This window comes from Misgurnus anguillicaudatus, chromosome 6, assembly GCF_027580225.2.
Source record: "Misgurnus anguillicaudatus chromosome 6, ASM2758022v2, whole genome shotgun sequence".
NCBI classification, from domain to species: domain Eukaryota; kingdom Metazoa; phylum Chordata; class Actinopteri; order Cypriniformes; family Cobitidae; genus Misgurnus; species Misgurnus anguillicaudatus.
The window spans coordinates 22,592,569-22,611,473 of NC_073342.2; the positions used below are offsets into that span (position 1 = coordinate 22,592,569).

General features: G+C 36.7%; 1 protein-coding gene across 2 annotated transcripts in view; it reads right to left on the reverse strand.

Annotated features, from left to right (window-relative positions):
• pot1 (protection of telomeres 1 homolog) overlaps positions 1 to 14,554 on the reverse strand; it is a 75,328-nt gene extending 60,774 nt beyond the window's left edge. Inside the window, exon 1 of one of the 2 annotated variants that reach the window (XM_073868795.1) lies at positions 14,533 to 14,554. The gene's annotated coding sequence lies outside the window, so the exon portion shown is untranslated. Of the gene's footprint in view, positions 1 to 1,313; positions 1,376 to 14,532 lie in introns of those variants that run through there. The other variant, XM_073868794.1, reaches the window with a different exon arrangement.
• Between the last annotated feature and the right edge of the window lie 4,351 nt (positions 14,555 to 18,905).

Sequence of the window (18,905 nt, forward strand, 5' to 3'; positions counted from 1 at the left end):
CATGAAACACAGAATTGGAGCCTGTATCACAATGTATCACGATATGATACAATTTGTTGCATGTTGCGATACATTGCAATGCTTTTCTTTTCTTTTTTCAAAAATGTAAAAAAAGAGCTGAGTTGTACTTTTTTTAAGCCAAAATGTGTCCACATGAAAGCTGCAGGTGTTTTTAAATTTTCTGCCATTTTTTCACTCCCGCTAACTTCTGAGACATTGGCCGAATATGACAGACAACTGGACAGCGACAACTACAGCAGCGGCGGAGGAGGTCGTTTGACACACACAGAGGGATTATTCAATGTTTAAAACATCGACAGTTGAGATTGAAATATTGATACACTACCGTGGAAAAATTATCACGATAGTTGGCTGTATCAGTATTTTTGCACAGCCCTACCATATATAATCATTTAAAAGTCCCAATCCCAATATAATTATTTCTATTCCCAATCCCCATCTCCACTAAAATGTCAAATTATGTCTAAAAAGTCTTTAGACTTGAGCAATAGCAGGAACATGCACACTCTTTTAAACCTAAATGTATTGAAAGCCTCGTTTCTAAATCTAATCTGATAACTTAAATCTCCTCAAAAGAGATCAAGATGTGCTTAGTGCTAAGAAAGGTCACACTAAATACTGACAAATTGTGTTTGGTTTAACATTTAGTGTACAAATGTCCTTTTTTATATCTGAATAAAGACAAAAAATAAACATGGATACCATTAAACTTTGCTAAAACAACAAAGCCTAAGACTTCTGCAAATGACTTACATCAACTGTCATATAAATGTAGTTTTCAAGCTCAAACTGCGCTTACGAATCCCTTTTACACGCTGCTACTGCGCATGCGCAAAGATTTGCAGCTCACTGTACTTGGTTTTGCAAAAGTACAATCACACCCTGTATGTATATTGCTATTTACTGTACGTATGACGCCGTTAATAAGTTTCGTGTTTATCTCTGCGATGCATGTTGCATCTTGCAACCTTAAAACATTCGCATATTTGACTTTAATAATTAAAGCACTATTCATGCAACTCACATTAAAGCATTTAAAGCGATCCTAATGCAAAGCTAATGCAACAGATTCATCACTACAGCAGTGCACTTAAATATACAGGAGTAAAACGGTGTAAAACATACGCACAAAATGGTAAGTACCATGGTTAGCTTTAAAGCTAACTTCCTAACTAGTTAGATAATGCTAGGTACCAATCGCATACATTCTTCTGCATTCATGGGTATTTTCTAACAGTATGACAGCTGTGAATCATGTAAACAAATGCATTCAACAGCGATGTCAAACTCACCGCGCTAACTGAACTTCCTGCTGCTGCTTTAAACAGGCGCTACTAGTGCACCGGATATTACGTCACTCAACTACGCAAGTACGTAAATATATGCCAAAAGACACATTACGCAAATGTATTAATTTTGTGTCAATTGTGTCGTTGTTGTATGATATATTTTCGTAAATGCTTATGTTTCTATTAATATTTTTGTATTAACTGCTGTTTATTGACACAGATTTAATAAAACTTATCATGCGACGTGACGAGAATGATTAAAATTGCAATATCCTGAAATATTTTAAAAGTACACTTGCCCTATTAACATGAATATGATAAAATATGATGATCTTACAATTTAAGTTCATATGACACAACTTTTCAAAATGTCAAAATTGTTTTTGAACAGTTTTTTTAACCCAACCTAGACTAACTATATTATAATAATATTATTATAATTTTTTGTAATTGCATTTTTTTTTCAAAACCCATTTTACCATGTGACAACTAGCCCAGGTCTCACCTATAGACAGATCAGACTAGTTTTGAGAATTGTACATATGCCATAATTGTTCAATGGCATTATTGTGGAGAATGGGATACACTGGTGTGAAGTGAAATTCTCAAATACTTTTAAATGTCAGCCAGCTTTCCAGCTGCCTGGCTCTCCCCTCTGGAATCAATGACAGATTACCTGCTCGAGCCAATTTTAAAAGATACTGTACAGTAGGATGTCTGTAAAACACTACAGGCTGCCTGCTTGACTCAAAATCCTGTCTATCAGTACACATGGGGCTGTAATTAATGAAGTAAAAATAAAGTGTAAACCAGACACTTTTTGATAAATGCTAGCATTTTCATCCAATTTGTCATGGCTCAGTTGTGTTTATAATTTACACCTTTCGAGACCAGACTTGTGCATGTTAAGTGAAAAATTAGCATTTTTGTAGATTGGCAATTTGCGGTGGCATTCACAAGAGAACATTCATGACGTTATTCAAACTCTATAAATTAGATATTACATTACATCTAATTATAGACCCAGTGCAATTTTCAGATTTAGTTTTTCGAGCCTGGAAACCTGAACGACATGTTGGTATGGTGGTGTCACATACTTTTGAACATTAGTCAGATGGTGATATGTTATGGGAACATTTGGTACCTGGATTATAAATGTGGGAGAGTATAACTGAAATTGTCAGTACATTTCCACATTTTGCGTTTCTTATTTTCGTTCAACTTTTAATAAATATGTTGTGACAGTTTGTGGACAACGTGAACCTCATACGTTAACATCACAGTGTAATGAACCTTAAAGGGGACATTTCACAAGACTTTTTTTAAGATGTGAAATAAATCTTTGCTGTCCCCAGAGTACTGATGTAAAGTTTTAGCTCAAAATACCATATAGATAATTGATTATAACATGTTAAAATTGCCACTTTGCTACGGCTGCGCTGAACGAGCTGACACCGGCAGCTCCGGCGGCGTAGAACATGCTGGTTTCGGTAGCTCCAGATGCGCTAAACGCGCTGACTTCCCCGACATCGCTGCTGGGTTCAGTGTTGGCTGGATCATTCTGTGAGGATTGGAGACGAGGAACAAGAGAACCCAAGCGCAGACGATATCGGGAAGTGAACATAGAACATTTATTAAATATTAAACATGAAAACAAAAAGCCCACGAGGGGGCAACACAACATAAACATGAATTAACGATACTGACTTGACATGAAACACTCTAATGAAACATTAACTAAATGACCACGATAGACAGCAAAACATGACCTGATACAACACAATGATCCAGCACAAGACAAGAGACAAGAGGAGATTAAATAGGGGAAACTAGACAAGATAACGATGTGTTAGCATTTGGCCTAGCCCAATTTATTCCTATGGCTCCAGATTTTCATGATATGTCTCCTTAAAAGTAAGAAGATTGTTATAAATATTTGCCTTTTTACATAATTTATACTATTTATTAATATTTACTGATCTCATGCCTAAGTCCTCACTTATCACAAGTCCCCCACAATACTTGTTTTATCTCTCACTATGGACATCTGTTTTCTGCAAATAACACCAAACATCAAAACCATCGCTACAGTAAGTGTTAAAAATGTCTGCCTTGTGTTTAGTCATTCAGTAGATGCCGTTCGAGACAAATGACTGTGGATGGTTGACTCAGATCTCACACTTATTGTACTACCCACATTCTCACGGAGCCCAATGTGAGACATCGACAATGTGAATGTCCTTTCGGTTTATCATTCTATGTCAAGTTTTAACTTGGTCCTGCTAGTTTACCACAAACTTTTCAGGTCCGAAAGTACCAGAACATGGCACGGCTTCAAGCTGACCAATTAGGCAATGCACTTTTCTGTCAGCTTGGTTTCAGTTATATTGTTTACACAAAACTTTTTTGCAGGAAAGCCAAATCTAACAAAAGACAAAATACGCAGTGAACAGTTAATTACTGTGGAAAAATGGTATGATAAAAAACTCAAACTCTCTAAAGAGCTTAAAGAAACTGAACAACAGCATGTGCAGAACATAGACATCACTAGAAGTTTCCTTAAGGCTACTATGATTCTCACTTAAACTCAATAAGAACGTTGTTAGCAGGGAAAGTTAAATATGTGAAAAATAAGAATCTATTTTCAGAAATAAAATCAACCCATGAGAGATTTTGGCGTCAGACTGAAATGTGATACAGTATACTGCAATGAGTAAGATCCTCCCTGTGCAATAACGCTAAAGAATACTAAATTAAGCAACATAAAAGACTGACAGTGACATTACTATACTTTACAGACTTTACAGCATCTGGCTCTAAATGATTTCAGATGAAGAGTTTGTCGTTTTAGGGTCAATCGGTGACCGGGGGTCTTCAAAGCATCAACATCAGAGCCTTGGAGACCCATTATGATCAAGCAATGGACAGAGGCTCTGCTCTGACAAAGACAAAGTGCCACATGTTTTATGGCTAGTAACTTAATGGTGGACAGGGTCATAATGAGACCGCAGAGAACAAGACATTTTTGCCATTGCTGGACTTGTGTGTGCGTGTGACAAATATGAAAGCGAGAAAAAACATCAAGATATAAAGAACGACACAAGAAACATAGAGGTATGGATGTTAAATTGCATTGACAAATATGAACAGAATAACTTTTTGACTTTGGAAAGAAATATGTTAAGCAGAATGTACCAACGTTTCTCAGGTAGCAGGCATTATTTCAAATCAGCACAATTTAATTACGAAATATTTTTTACCTTTCAATGCTTAACCTTAAAGGAAAACACCACCGTTTTTTAGTATTTTACTATGTTCTTACCTCAACTTAGATGAATGCTCGAGGGTGAAAACGTAAAAATATTTTATTGGATGTGCGTTTACACCAGTGGCGTAGCAAGTGAATCCCGGGCCCATATGCAAAAAAAATTTAAGGGCCCCCTTATGCCAAAGCCCCCCCAACCTTGCCCATTGGCAATGTAAACTGTGGCGCGGAGGTCTGTTAACAACATATACTTTTAATAAGGTAGTCAAATATTTTTACTTTACTTTTTTACTTTAAACGGTAGATTTAAATAAAGAAAAAGAAAATGTTCTGGGTTGTTTTTGACTTGTGACTAACTTCTCCGCCTTCTCTTTGAGGCCCCACTTTTATGTTTATATTTGTCCATTCTTAATGTTCATGTAGATAGCCGCTATAGTAACCTCTCACACTGTGTTTTCTTTTTTTTTTGGCACGGCAATGCATCATGTCAAAAAATGATGGCGTAGTAGTCTATGGCAGCCGCGGAGTGCAAAAAAATAAAAAATAAACACAAACAAAAAATGACGGATAAATTAGACATTACGGAGAAATAAGAAATCACTACACATGATATGCATACAAAAATATATTTATTGCTGCAAAAAAAAAAAAAATTATTAAAAGCTGGGGCGGGCCCAATTGGCCCGGGCCCATTTGCACGTGTATACTCCGCATGCCCTGACGCTATGCCACTGGTTTACACGGTGACAGCGTTTTTGGGGCTTACAAACGCAAAAATGTGAAACCACCCTCCAGAGTGGAAATTTTAAAAATGTCCTACTGTCGCATTCCCGCCTAAAGGGTAAAAACGCACACGGTGGCTCTCGTCGCGTACGCGTTTACGTCACAGACATGCGCCAGTTCAGGAAAATAACAACAAAAATGTTGGATTATTTCCATATGTCGGACCTTCAAGTTGCCATACCAGCTCTGATAAATATACAAGTCTTTCCAGCAGTTGTACGAAATATTCACAGCTAGTATTTCTGATCAGAGAATGCAAATTAATTACCTCCATCAAACTGTGGATGCGCCAATTCGTCTGAGGCAAACCAGATGGCTTTGGACAAGATCTGGGAGAACAAGGAAGAAGGTTGTACGCAGGAGCGGGACTTGGTGGTGTTGTGTGTCAGTGCTTCACATTGTCACTTAGCCGCCTGGAGTGCATCCAATATCACACACTTTTGCGTCATATAAATGCGGAATAAAAAGTGATAACACAACTTCACTTTTGCGTTCTTTTTTAGATAATTTCCGTGTAAACGTGTAATCTTTGTACAGCGCTTCTTGAATGTGTTAGCATTTAGCCTAACCCCATTCATTCCTGTGGCTCCAAACAAAAGTTTTATTTTGTGCCACCATACTTACTTGTGTAACTACTCATGTATCAGTTTTTAAATAGGGAAAACATGGAAGTGATTGGTGGCTTCTAAATTCATCCCTGTTGGGAGCCATAGGAATGAATGGGGCTAAATGCTAACACATTCACGAGGCGCTGTACAAAGATTAAAAGTGCACACATTGAAAAAAGATAGGTATGTATTAATTCATCTAAACTGAGGTAAGAACATAGTAAAATATTGAAAAACGGTGATGTTTTCCTTTAAAGGGATAGTTCACCCAAATATAAAAATTATATCATCACTTACTCACCTTCATGTTGTTCTTAACCTTATTCTGTCGAACACAAACAAAGATATTTTGATGGTAAAATGATGGTCAGTTGACGGTACCAACTGACTTCCATAGTAGGATAAACAAATATTTACAAATATTATAAGACTTTAGGCTGAATTTCACAGACAGGGTCACACATTATCACCAACCATAACCTCTACATCTCAAGATTTAAAAACCTGATACAGTATATGGGCAACTGCAGATAAATCTATCATTTACAACCTAACAATGGTCAACACGGAGATGTCCCAGAGCTAATTGCGAGCCAGACATGCTGGAGACCAGCGATTTGACATAGTCAATTAATTAAAGCAAACTATTGGACTAATTTAAAGGGATAGTTCACCCAAAAATGATCATTTAGTCATATTTATTCATATCATGTGAATATGTGTCACAAAATGACTGGAGGGCTGTCAAAAAACAATAAAATACCTCCAGATTTTGGGTAACTGTGCCATATTATACTTTTTTAAGATATACAGATTAAAATATATTAATCAAATCACTTGAGTGTAATATGCATTTGTATTCCATGAAAAAACGGTTTGAAAAAACATGAGGGTCTCTTACGCCCCATGCATTATTACAGGCTATTGTGCACATTAATATCTTTGTGGCTCCATAAATAAAGTATGAAATTATACGTTCAGCCCATGGTTTATGGTAAGATGTTACGCCTTCCTTTTCATGTCAGAGTGAAAGCAATGAGCCGTTTTCATTTACAGTAAATTATTTAGTCTATCAAATTCATTCAAATCAGTGTTATTATCTGCTAGATCAGTGCCATTTTGGAAACAGGCTATGATAATGATGAATTATTTTAGGATTTGTGTTTGTGTGCTTGTTTTACTCCAAAACAGCTTGGATTTTTTTTATACCCCACTGCTATTTTGTGTAAAGCATAACCAGTAATTTGTGTGTTTAGGTTGAAAGAGGATATATCCTGAATAATTTATGAATAGATGACCAAGCACTTAATAATAAAATAGTAAATCGATAGAGCCAGGGAAGCTTTACATTCATGTAAGCGGGAAGAGTAAACAATATGTTAATTTCAGCAGACATTCTGACCTGCTTTCATAAAAAAGCGATATATGCTAATTTGCAACTACTAATTGGAGATAAACAATAAAATCTGATGATGTTAATTAAAAATACTTTAGCTGAGAACAAACTGTGGTTGAGAAATGTAAATAAACTGTCATCGAGTGCACGCAAGTGAAGTCCGACAGTTCTTATGTTGAATTCTTTGGTAATTATATACAATTACGCAGTGCATAATTAAAATCATCATTATCCCAAGAAACAAAAGACCAACAAAAATAAATAAATAAATAAATAAAATGTTTGATTGTGATAATTACTGAAATTATTACACAATGCAAGAAACTTTGTTCTTAGAAATATAAAAGTTTTTGCTCGAAAATATTCACTTTTCCAATAAAAAACATCAGTTGAAGAAAGATTTCTGAAAGCTGCTATAATGATCAAGGCTGGAAAGATAAATTGAAAATAGATCCATGTGTTAATGTGCAGTGCTTCAGTTTGTATTAAACTCTTTAGCTCTCCGCAGTGAGATGATTAGGCATTATTAAAATTCCTGCTCTTGCTTCATTTATTCACTAAATGACTAATTTAAGTTTTTAGCTTCTTGGCTGAAGCCATTATTTTTCAGTAATTTGGTCTTTTTCTCTATTATTAAATATTTCATCTTTTATTATAAAACTATTAGACTTTGTCAAATAATTTTATTTTAATTTAAGTTAAATATTACCAAGTAAACTTGACTAGACAAGGTTAAAGAGTGAATCAACTAAACAGATGAGGTGAGAATAGCTCTTTAAAGGGACAGTTCACCCAAAAATGAAAATTCTGTCATTTACTCACTCTCTTGTTGTTACAAACCCGATTAAATGTCTTTGTTCTGATGAACACAAATGAAGATATTTTGATAAATGTTTGTAACCAAACCATTTGTGGACCCAATTCACTTCTATAGTATTATTTTTTCCTACCAAGAAAGTGAATGGGGTCCATGAACTGTGTGGTTACAGACATTTCTCAAAATATCTTTCTTCGTGTTCATCACAACAAAGAAATTTATACAGGTTTGTAACAAGTAAATGATGACAGAATTTTCATTTTTGGGTGAACTATCTCTTTAAGGTATAGCAACAACTGCAAATTTACATTTATTACAGTATAGTGCATTTTGAAAGTTTTTCTTATGAGTAATCTTAGACCACTGAACCCTCAATAATACAATATACTCCTAGTAATTTATTTATGGGCTTTACTTGAATTTAAATGAAGAAACAGCATAACACCAATAATAATGAATATAATCAAGACATGACACAAGTCTTATGACTCATTATGTTACTCTGTATTAATTTCATGATCATCTAAATGAAGTCTTACAGACTGTGGAAACATGTTCCCATCTATTCCTGTTCCCCGATGATTCCCAAAACGTTGTGCCAAACGCGTAACTGATAGGACCAGAGGAGCTAGGTTTCCAAAAATCTGTTTCAAGCCAGGCCCTAGAATACAACCTCATTCATTTTTCATCGAAGCTAAAAGTTTAACCACTGCAAAATGCATAACTCCACCCCCGTTCCTTTGAATTATTGATGTTACTTAAGCCTGCAGGAAGGCGCTCATCAGGTTGACCTTGCTAAGTACAGTATTCGGTATTGCTAAGTACAGTATACAGTATTCTTTCAACAATGTACAAGAACTCTGTCATCAATATGTATTTCAATTTTAAAACATGACATGTATCATTAAAGGCATTGTCCTCATTCCTTAAAATTATGGTTATGGTTTGTTCTCAACTCCCAATTTTAAAGGGACACAAGGCAGCATTTTTATGTTAATAAATCATCTTCGTAAGTCGGTATATGGTTAAATGACTCATTACATGACGAATGAAGACTCTCTTGCCCGCCTCTACCGTCTGTAGGAAGAATACCCCACTTGCAAGTTCGCTGTATCCGACCCGGTGTCCTTCAGTCTCGTAAAGTCTCAGATATAGAAAGCATGTACTCCCAGACACTAGGGGGAGCTAGTAGAGAAATAATACTCAGACTTGCCTTGTGTCCCTTTAAGGTACAATATGTCATTTTTTTACAATGGCCACAGCTTGATGATGCTTTTAAAGAAAGCGAAACAATAGGAATTATGGTCATCCCCTTTAATGTTGATAGAAATCATGTTTATGGATGACATACTGAATACAGTTTTTAAAGTTAAAACCGTTACATTTCAATGTGACCGTAAGCCTACAGTGTTAAAGGTGAAATGCGGGACATTTTAGTCAGCAGCTCATACCTCCTTTTCGAAACGCATAGTGAAGCTACGGTAGCCCCCACAGGACAAACACATCATCGTCTGAGACAAAACACGCTCTGCAGTTTGTTCGTTTAGGGCTACTGTAGAAATATGACGCAACTTACATGTAAGAGGACCCATGGTGTATGTATAAAAACGGCTAATTTTAAGGTAAAAAAATACAATTTATTTTGTAAGGTATACACCACTGATAATAAGGTATGCATATTATATTGAATTTCTGTCAAGAGATCCTTCTAAAAGTCCCACACTGCATCTTTAATGGACGCAAAGGGTCAGACAGGGTGACATATATTAAAGGAAAACAACACCATTTTCAATATTTTAATATGTTCTTACCTCAACTTAGACAAAGTAATACATAACTATCTTTATTCAATGCGTACACTTAATCTTTGTACAGTGCGTCGTGAATGTGTTAGCATTTAGTCTAGCCCCATTCATTCCTTAGGATCCAAACAGGGATAAATGTATAAGCCACCAAACACTTGTTTTCCCTATTTGAAGACTGTTACATGAAGAGTTACACGAGGAAGTATGGTGGCACAAAATAAAATGTGGCGATTTTTTATGCTGATAAATATGAGAACTATATTTTATGGTGGAAGAGCACTTAGTTTGCATGCACTTCAACCTCGGCGCGCAGTAATATCATCACTCCTGTGAACTCCACCTTTCACTCAAACGTCCGTCAATATTACTGCACCAAGTGCTTTCCGCATACAAGTTCTCATTTTTATCCGCTTAAAAATTTTCCATGTTTTATTTTGTGCCACCATACTTACGTCTTTAAATAGGGAAAACATGGACGTTTGGTGGCTTCTAAATTCATCCCTGTTTGGATCCTAAGGAATGAATGGGGCTAGGCTAAATGCTAACACATTCACGATGCACTGTACAAAAATTAAGTGCACACATTGAAAAAAGATAGCTATGTATTGATTAAAAACGGTGGTGTTTTCCTTTAATGCAAAAATCTTACACATTGTTCCTTTAAGCCATTAACTCCCAACTTAACCCATTAACAGTATACGTGAACTTTTAAACTTAAGCAATGAATTCAGATTGGCTCCATTAGATCTCCATTGTAGATTGTAAGTGTATAATGAATGATACTGTATAAAAGTGTCACTTAATTTGTGATTTTAATTTGCTTGTTCCAACATCCCCTAAGCAGTTGGTAAACTTTTAAATCTATTACAGCGGAGCATCATTATTTTTTTAAATGTTTGCACGGCTAACAAACAAGTTCTATTTCTTTAACCCAGCGAGCCACACATTCGCAATTAAATTAGCACAGCTGACTGGCAATAATCCTTCACTGCAGTTCTTACTGTGACTTATCAGAGCACAAACCTCAGATGAATGCACACTGAACAAAAACTACAAGAAACACCCATTTATCCTCTCATGTCTGAAATAAATGGAATGCAGTTTTCACACAAACACCCCGCGGGCAAGAATTCGCTCACCTTTGCTCGCCTAGCGCACTAATTTTGAAAAATGGACAGATAGCGCTTTATATTTAGCTTGACGTTAATGGTTCGATAAGTTCTTATTTTTCTCACTTCGTATCTTTTGCTTTATGGTACTGTTTTGTGTCGAGTGGTCTTACTGAGGTATTGAGACAGATTCGACCTTGTAGAAACTTTTCCACTCTTTTTACTCTTGCTATTATTGTTATTTTTTTGAAAACTTCTCTTGTTGTTTATGGTTCTTTTAGTTTGTTCATCAAAGGAGATACACTGGAAGTCCATTCATCCAGATTAAAAAATGCAACAGGGGCCCGTTAGACAGACACAATATGCAGCATCATTATCAAGGACAATCTTTTGGTTATTTATTCTGTACTTTACAACTTCTGCAACACATTTACTGCAATATGAGATGATTTATCTAAGGGGAAATGGTATAATAGCACCAAGTGTCTATAAAACGTTTTATAGAAATATGTTTCAGACACCAAGGCTTTGGGACTGTATAGGTATATGCTACTGTAAATTTAACTCAATCATGGACCTCAATGCTTGAATCGTGTATCACAGTCCAATATTTCCTTATTTATTGTGACACAAAATTATTATTTTTTATAACAAATTCCTGGTCTTAGTAATGATTAAAGTATTAGTATACAACAAAAAAATCTCTTTACTTTGTTTGAAGACACTTCACTCCTCTACTCTTTCATTGTGGATATCACTGATACATTTGTGATTTATTATTTTCAAAATAATGTAAAGAACATTCTGTGAAAATATAACATACTGACTAAGATCTTGTCAAAGATTGAAATCAATATGAAATTAATGAGCAAAATCCATGCTTCTAATCCAATTATTAAGATTTATAAGACTTTAGTCTGAATTTCATGAACGCTCAGGTCGTGCAACATTATTTAAAGTAAACATTGTATGAATAATGTGTGGGATGAAAAGACTGATATGTTTTCTTCGTGCAGATGACTGAACAAGGCCTTTTTATTTCAATTACGGAATCAATCTTGTTTAAAGTGAAACAGTCACATCAAAGCAATTACTTCACAGTAGGTGCTTATGATGTAATATGTTTTGATCTTTAAAAATGTCCTCCAATCCTCTAAATTCATTTAAATGTATTTCCTTCATGCTCACAGTTATGATGGCACAAGGCGGAAAAGCCAACTATGTCTGCAGAAATGCAAAAGAACAGACACAAACTACAAACATTTGTTTGAATCTCGTGTGTGATTTTGAATAATTCACTGACTGATGAAAAGCCCTTCAGCATGTCTTTCTTTTAATAAAGTTTTTATAAATATTAAAATACTTTTTACATTTCTCAGCTTAATACAGATATAAGTAAGTAGGTCATTCATGGGTTGATTTGCATAGAGCAAAAGTGTGGTGCATTTGTCTGAGCATCATGCACAATAAGCAATTTTGCGTTTAAAGTCCCTCTAACTTGAAAAATGCACTTTTAAATGTGTTTCTAGCAGAAAATGAGTCGCCAGCGTATGTGCAGAAATTCATCTTGTGTAATCTCCTTTAAACCGCAACAGTCACATAAAACAGGTTTCTGGGGATCCCTATCAATGTGATGTCACATTGATTATGCCCCAATCACCGCTCGCAGACTCCACCTTATGAGCGCGTAGTTCAACCTTTTGCCAGAGACACACGTTTAGATATAGTCCAAAGCACATGTGTAAGTGCTCTACACCTTACTTCGCATATGGGGAGGGGAACAGAAGGTGTTTTTGCATTTAAAGAGACACACACAAAAACAGTGCGTTTTTTATTGCAGCCACAAATGGCCGTGTTCAACATCGTATAATGAAAGATCTATGGTATATTTTGAGCGAAACTTTACAAAAACATTCTGGGGATAGCAGAGACTATTTTTATATTGATGAAAACACCTAGCGGCCCTTTAAGAGATGTCTTATAGCCGTCCAAACACAGCCCAGATGTGTAGGCTTATAAATGGGCTATCAGTAAAAATTTAAAAGACATCTAACCATAACCCCCAAAATAAATCAGATAAAATAAATAAATAAAAGACACCAAACACCTTGAAGTCACTATTGACTTTGCTTACATGATGAAATATCATACATCTTGCAAGTTATTTTGGCAAAAATTATATGTAACCAAATTTAATTTTAAGTGGGTTACTCATAGCCGGTCTACTGTATATCAGGTCAATAGTTAGCCTAGATGGTGAATTGCTTGCTGGGTAACCTGCCGTGGAAAGGAGCTTTTGATTTCACTTCGGGGTGGGACCCTATGGCATCTGATTTTACAACCAGTGGCAGTGTGTATAAAAACTATTAAAAACAGTTTCAATGCAAAAATGTCTAATTCACTTACCACCCACAAATACGGTCAAATAGCACTGTGTAGTGTTTAACTACTGTCCCTTTAAACATTAAACAGAGATATTATTATACTCTATTCACCCTACAGTATATGTATCTTAAAGCAGTGGTTCTCAAACTGGGGTTAAATGTCATTTTATAAAATAAATCAGAGGTTTTCCATGTTTACGTGCTATATTTGGCCCCCCATTGCCTCTATCAACCTAGAAAATGTGCAAAAGATCAACACAGTAACTTAGTTTTGGTAAACCATTCTCTGCAAGCATGTGAAAAAATAGGTAATTGAAATTTGGCTCCCCTTGTGATGTCAGAAGGGGATAATACAGCCCCTGAATCTTCACTATCCAACCACAACACTGTGATTTAGTGAAGAGATCAGCTCATTTGCATTTAAAAGGACACACCCCAAAATGGCACATTTTTACTCACACCGAGAAAGTGGCAATTTTAACATACCGGTAATAAATTATCTAAATGAAATTTTGAGCTAAAACCTCACATATGTACTCTGGAGACACCAAATAACTGCATAATTTAATGTTTTGTTTAATTCAAATTTTAAGTTTTGGAATGTTTTATGCAATACATTTTCTTTTGCGGGCCATGAAGAGATGCACCGTAAACAATGGGGGCCATGCACACGCCAAAAAGGTTTGAGAACCACTGTCTTAAAGGTGTTAAAGGGTATGGCTGATTTTAATGCATTGGTGTTCAATTTTCACACAATACATTAGTTCCTCTGGTAAACCATTATCTATCCTGCTTTGCCTTTACTGCCTTTCACCGTGACTGTATACAGTAGGCGTCATTGATGCGTAAATGTGGGTGGTTTGGCATTTTTGTGCATTAATGTATTCATCTGTCGCACGTCAGCAAGTTCTGTACTTATTTTCAATAAATGGCTTTTACTGTATCCACTGGAAAAGTTTTGTATAGTATGTTTTGTTATTACAATGAACTCTTTTATCTTAAAAAAAAAAATCAGGGACATGCGATTCCTCATTTAAAACTTCCATTTATCTTACCTCAGGAAGGAATAGGTCTTTTATCTTCTCTGCACTTTCTTTCTCTGGTATTGAACTCATTCAAACCCCTGTTAATGTAAAGTACATCTTTAGACCGCGGCTCTTAGTCTTTTAACGCTCCATGGCTCTTTATTTTACCTTCGGTATAATTTTGCACAGGTTTGAATGACGATCGAGGTCTTGAAAGAAGATCGCATCGGTATGTTCAAAAGCTATTAACTGTGAAAAGAGAAAATAAATGTTAATGCATGAAATACAAGGACTGAAAGCAATAAAAGTTTTTGACACGACGCCGTAACATTTTTGCAGTGAGTGTATGATTTTATAACACAAAGCTGTATGGAACAAATGCAGCATAGAAATCTAAACTTGGAAAATAATTGACCCGCACTATTATCAAATAGACAGATTGAGCCTGTAAACTGTACAAACAAACAAAAAAGAGAGAAAATGATGTGACAGTGCAAGCAAAATGGCAAAATCTGTCATTATTTACTCACCCTCGTGTCATTTCGAAACGACTTTCTTTCTTCTGTGGATCACAAAAGGAGAAATTTCTAATCCTGACAGCTCCTTTAAATCCTAAAGCCATGGCACTGCTGTTGCTCTGACGTCCTGAGATTACAGACCTGGCAAAAATGACTTTCAAATCCTGACATAATGTGAATGGGGACTGAATCTGCTCAAAAAAGTACATTAGCAGTAGATATGTATGCAGGTAGACCTTCTGAAACCATATTGTGTGAGGAACATAAATTGAAGTCTACATTCACCTCCCAAATCAAATATGGCACCATAGTTATGGCTTGACATAAAAATTGTTTTTTCATTGACACAATTTTAATTTTTGGGGTGCACTGTTTCTTTAACTTCTTTTTATAGACCAGCTTTTTCCTACATCAGCTCCCTGAGCTATTTCCATCATATTCACACGATCAAAGACCTTTCGTTTCATTATAGATGCAAATTAATTAAATTAAACCGGCTAGCTTTCAAAATCCATGAAGGTTAGAAGGTTCATTTTTAGAAAGGAAAAGGAAGGAGACCGCCTCGTTCTCACATGAGTGCTTTTCATTCTCAAACCTTCTCTTGCTCCTCTGAGATAAAGCACTCTTCACAGTACTCTCCACAAACTTCTTTTAACATCATACTTATTCACTCACACGACTCTCACCGGCCAGCATGAGACAGCAGCAGCTCGCGCTTCAGGGGTTCTTCACAGTCTGGTTAATGAGGCCATGTGCTCTGTGGGACATCAACCAAATTCATTCGAGCAGATTCATCCCATTCAGATTTTCATTTCAGACTGATATTAAAGATTAATTATATATTGATCAATACTGTCTGGAATATATAACAAACTAGTTATACCGCATCTAAGGACTGACACCAAGGGGTCAAGGTTTGGCCGGTTAGCATGGTTCGTCCAGTCCAGTTATCACTTTTTTGAGGCAACAGTATGAACAAAGAGACTACGCCGTAGGACTTGCGCAGAACTATAATGAGCATTTAACGTACGATCCATGTGTGTACCCAGAGTCATTTAAAGAAGAAGCAAGCTTGGCCAGAAAACCCACAAAAGAAGAAGAAGCTTGACCGCACATGCATCCGTCTATATAGCAGTGTTTCCCAATCTTTTTATCGTTGTGCAGTCCTCCTGTGTACGGTGCATGCCTTCGTGGCCCCCCAAAGAAAATTTATGACATAAAACTTTCCAAAACTTAAAATTTGAATTAAATAAAAAATATTAAACTATACAACGTAGTGGCGTTCGTTAGTAGCCTTATTTTGCTGAGGTTTAATTACATAGCATTAATGGTAATTTAATGTTTTATTTTAGGGATGCTCCGATCGTTCGGCCATTTCTGCTTGCTATTCTTTTCAATGAATTACGATGAGTGCAAAAACTCAATATGCGCTGCAGATGAAGAACCATACACACGCAGCTATGACACGCAGCTCCATGAAATGGCTTAAGGATATATATTGCTGTTCTTCAAACCTTTTCAGGTATTTTCAGGATGATAAAGAATATGATTATGTTTGACGAGTGTTGCTTTTTCAATTGCATGTTATATAAACGACTCAAACTAACAGTGATTTCAGATCGATAAGGACTTACTGATCAAAAGCCGTAGTACACAATAGCTGTGAATAAGAATAGTTATCGACCACGTATTATTAGTGTATATCGGCATTTATCGGAGCACCCTTAGTTTTTTTTATAAAATGTCATTAAACTGGGGTCCCTGGCACTATCTCATGGCTCACCAGTTTGATAACCACTGCTATAGTACCTACTGTTTTAATGGTCGATGAGTACTTCATCTAATTCAGTACTATGCGATTTAGGACGCAGTCCACGAGTGATGGAGATAAATAGACAGTGACTTTTGTTCCAGTTTGAGTTAAATCACCCCTCCACTTGGCCCATCTTCGTTCTTATTGTCACAAGCGAAAATGCTTATGAAAAAATGCAACAGACATTTTTTTTGACCTGACAGGAAGCGTTCTAGCGGACCACGCTTGCGGTCAGCATAGAACGGACACGTTGTTACATATAGCCTACTAGCGTAACTACAGGATAAAACCTACGTGCGACTATAAATTACGCATTATTTAGGCAGTTGTGTTGTTTCCACACCACAAGCCGTTTCTCCGTTTCTGCTGTTTTTCGGACCTGTACAGCAGCTTGTGTTAGGTGTGTTCGACATCGGCTGTGGCTGGATGTAACCGATCGGCGAGATTAGCTGTGTGCAGGCGAGGAGGAGCTGAAAACGGAGAGGTGAAGTCGGACGCGCTGTGTTTTCCGTAGTTTGCAGCATTTACGTCAGGCATGGCTGATCACGTGCCGTTTGCTTGCTTTATCGCAATAAACATGATTTGTAAGATGTAAACTACATAAAAAGTGAATTATACTGTTTTGAATGTCCGTGTATGAGCATGAGTGGAACTGAGGAGGCTTTTACAGCATCTGTTTTTACAGGAATAAAGTTTAACATAAGCATAAATTATTTAAATACCAATGAAGTGGGGTCTACGTTTTTTCATTTCTATTTCCATTTTATTTTGATGAAGATGACACAATATAACATCGCGACTACATGAAAAGAGCTTTAACTGTTTTAAAAATACAGATTTGTGAGCATTTGTGGAACTGTGGGCGTGAAAATCAGCACGAAACACACGTGATTGTTGTCATGTGGTGAATCCGACCAATGGTGAAACAGCTGTGTCGTCATTACAGCCCGTGCAGCTCCTCTTCGCGAACTGCGCTGGCTAACTCAGGCGGCTGATCTCGAATCGCTCTCGCGGTACTTAAAAACCATATGACACAGTCACGTGCGAGCTGAAGTCGGACAAAAGTACTAACCAGAATGCACTGCTTCAAGTCAGGCGCCGATCGGTCTGCGCAGCGCCGCATGAAGTCGAACACACCTTTTGTGGTTGCTATTTCTGTCACAAGGGGTGTGTCTCAATCAGCTCCCTTGTTCACTAGTCAGTGCACTGATCAGAGAGCCTCCCATTTTAAGGGCTGTCTCACTCTCATTCGCAAAATCCTTCCAGTGCACTGGAATGTTTGTTCCCCAAAAATTCCCACAATGTAATGCAAAAACCATTGAGTATCGATGGTCCCTTACCGGAAATTTTGTGCTCGGCCCGTGATCACAATGCGCTTAAGCAGCCATGTGACAGAAAAATAAGTGAAAAGTGTCCCAATGTCAAGTAAGCTAGGGTCCTTACCAGTGCCCCAACCTATGTACACGATATATTGATTCACGACCTCGGGAGCTAGGGAACGAACTGAGACACAGGGAAGGTCTGTCACTCACCTCCCTTTCTCATTGGCTATTGTGAAAGTAATGATGTAATCATCCCGATTTAAAATCTTAAATATCCTAAACATTTGATTTGATTGAGGCGGCCCCGATTTGCTTGTGAGCACATTAAGAGTTTTGTAAACGTCACACATTACACGATAATCTAAGCCGAACATCGGAACCTATCCCGATTACTCTCGGATTCTTACATTACAAATCAACACAATCAATATTATTAAACCATATCACTTCAGTGAAATGAAAACTATAATTCAACACATTTCTCCTCTCATGCATACTGGTGCATGACGCATTAGCGCGCAGTGAAACTGATGCAACAGAGCAGCACATGTGGATGTTAGCCGTTGTTTGCCAAAAGCTGCGCTTGAGATAAACAACAGATGGCCAAGTTTGTATGCTGACGCGCTTCGCTTGTTTCATTTACAATAAAACACACCCCGATCATCAGGCTTTGCTTCAATGAAGTATTCATTCTCTCTTGAATGCTTGAGATGCATAACAAATTGCCCTCTGAAGGCAAAGAGTTGTGAA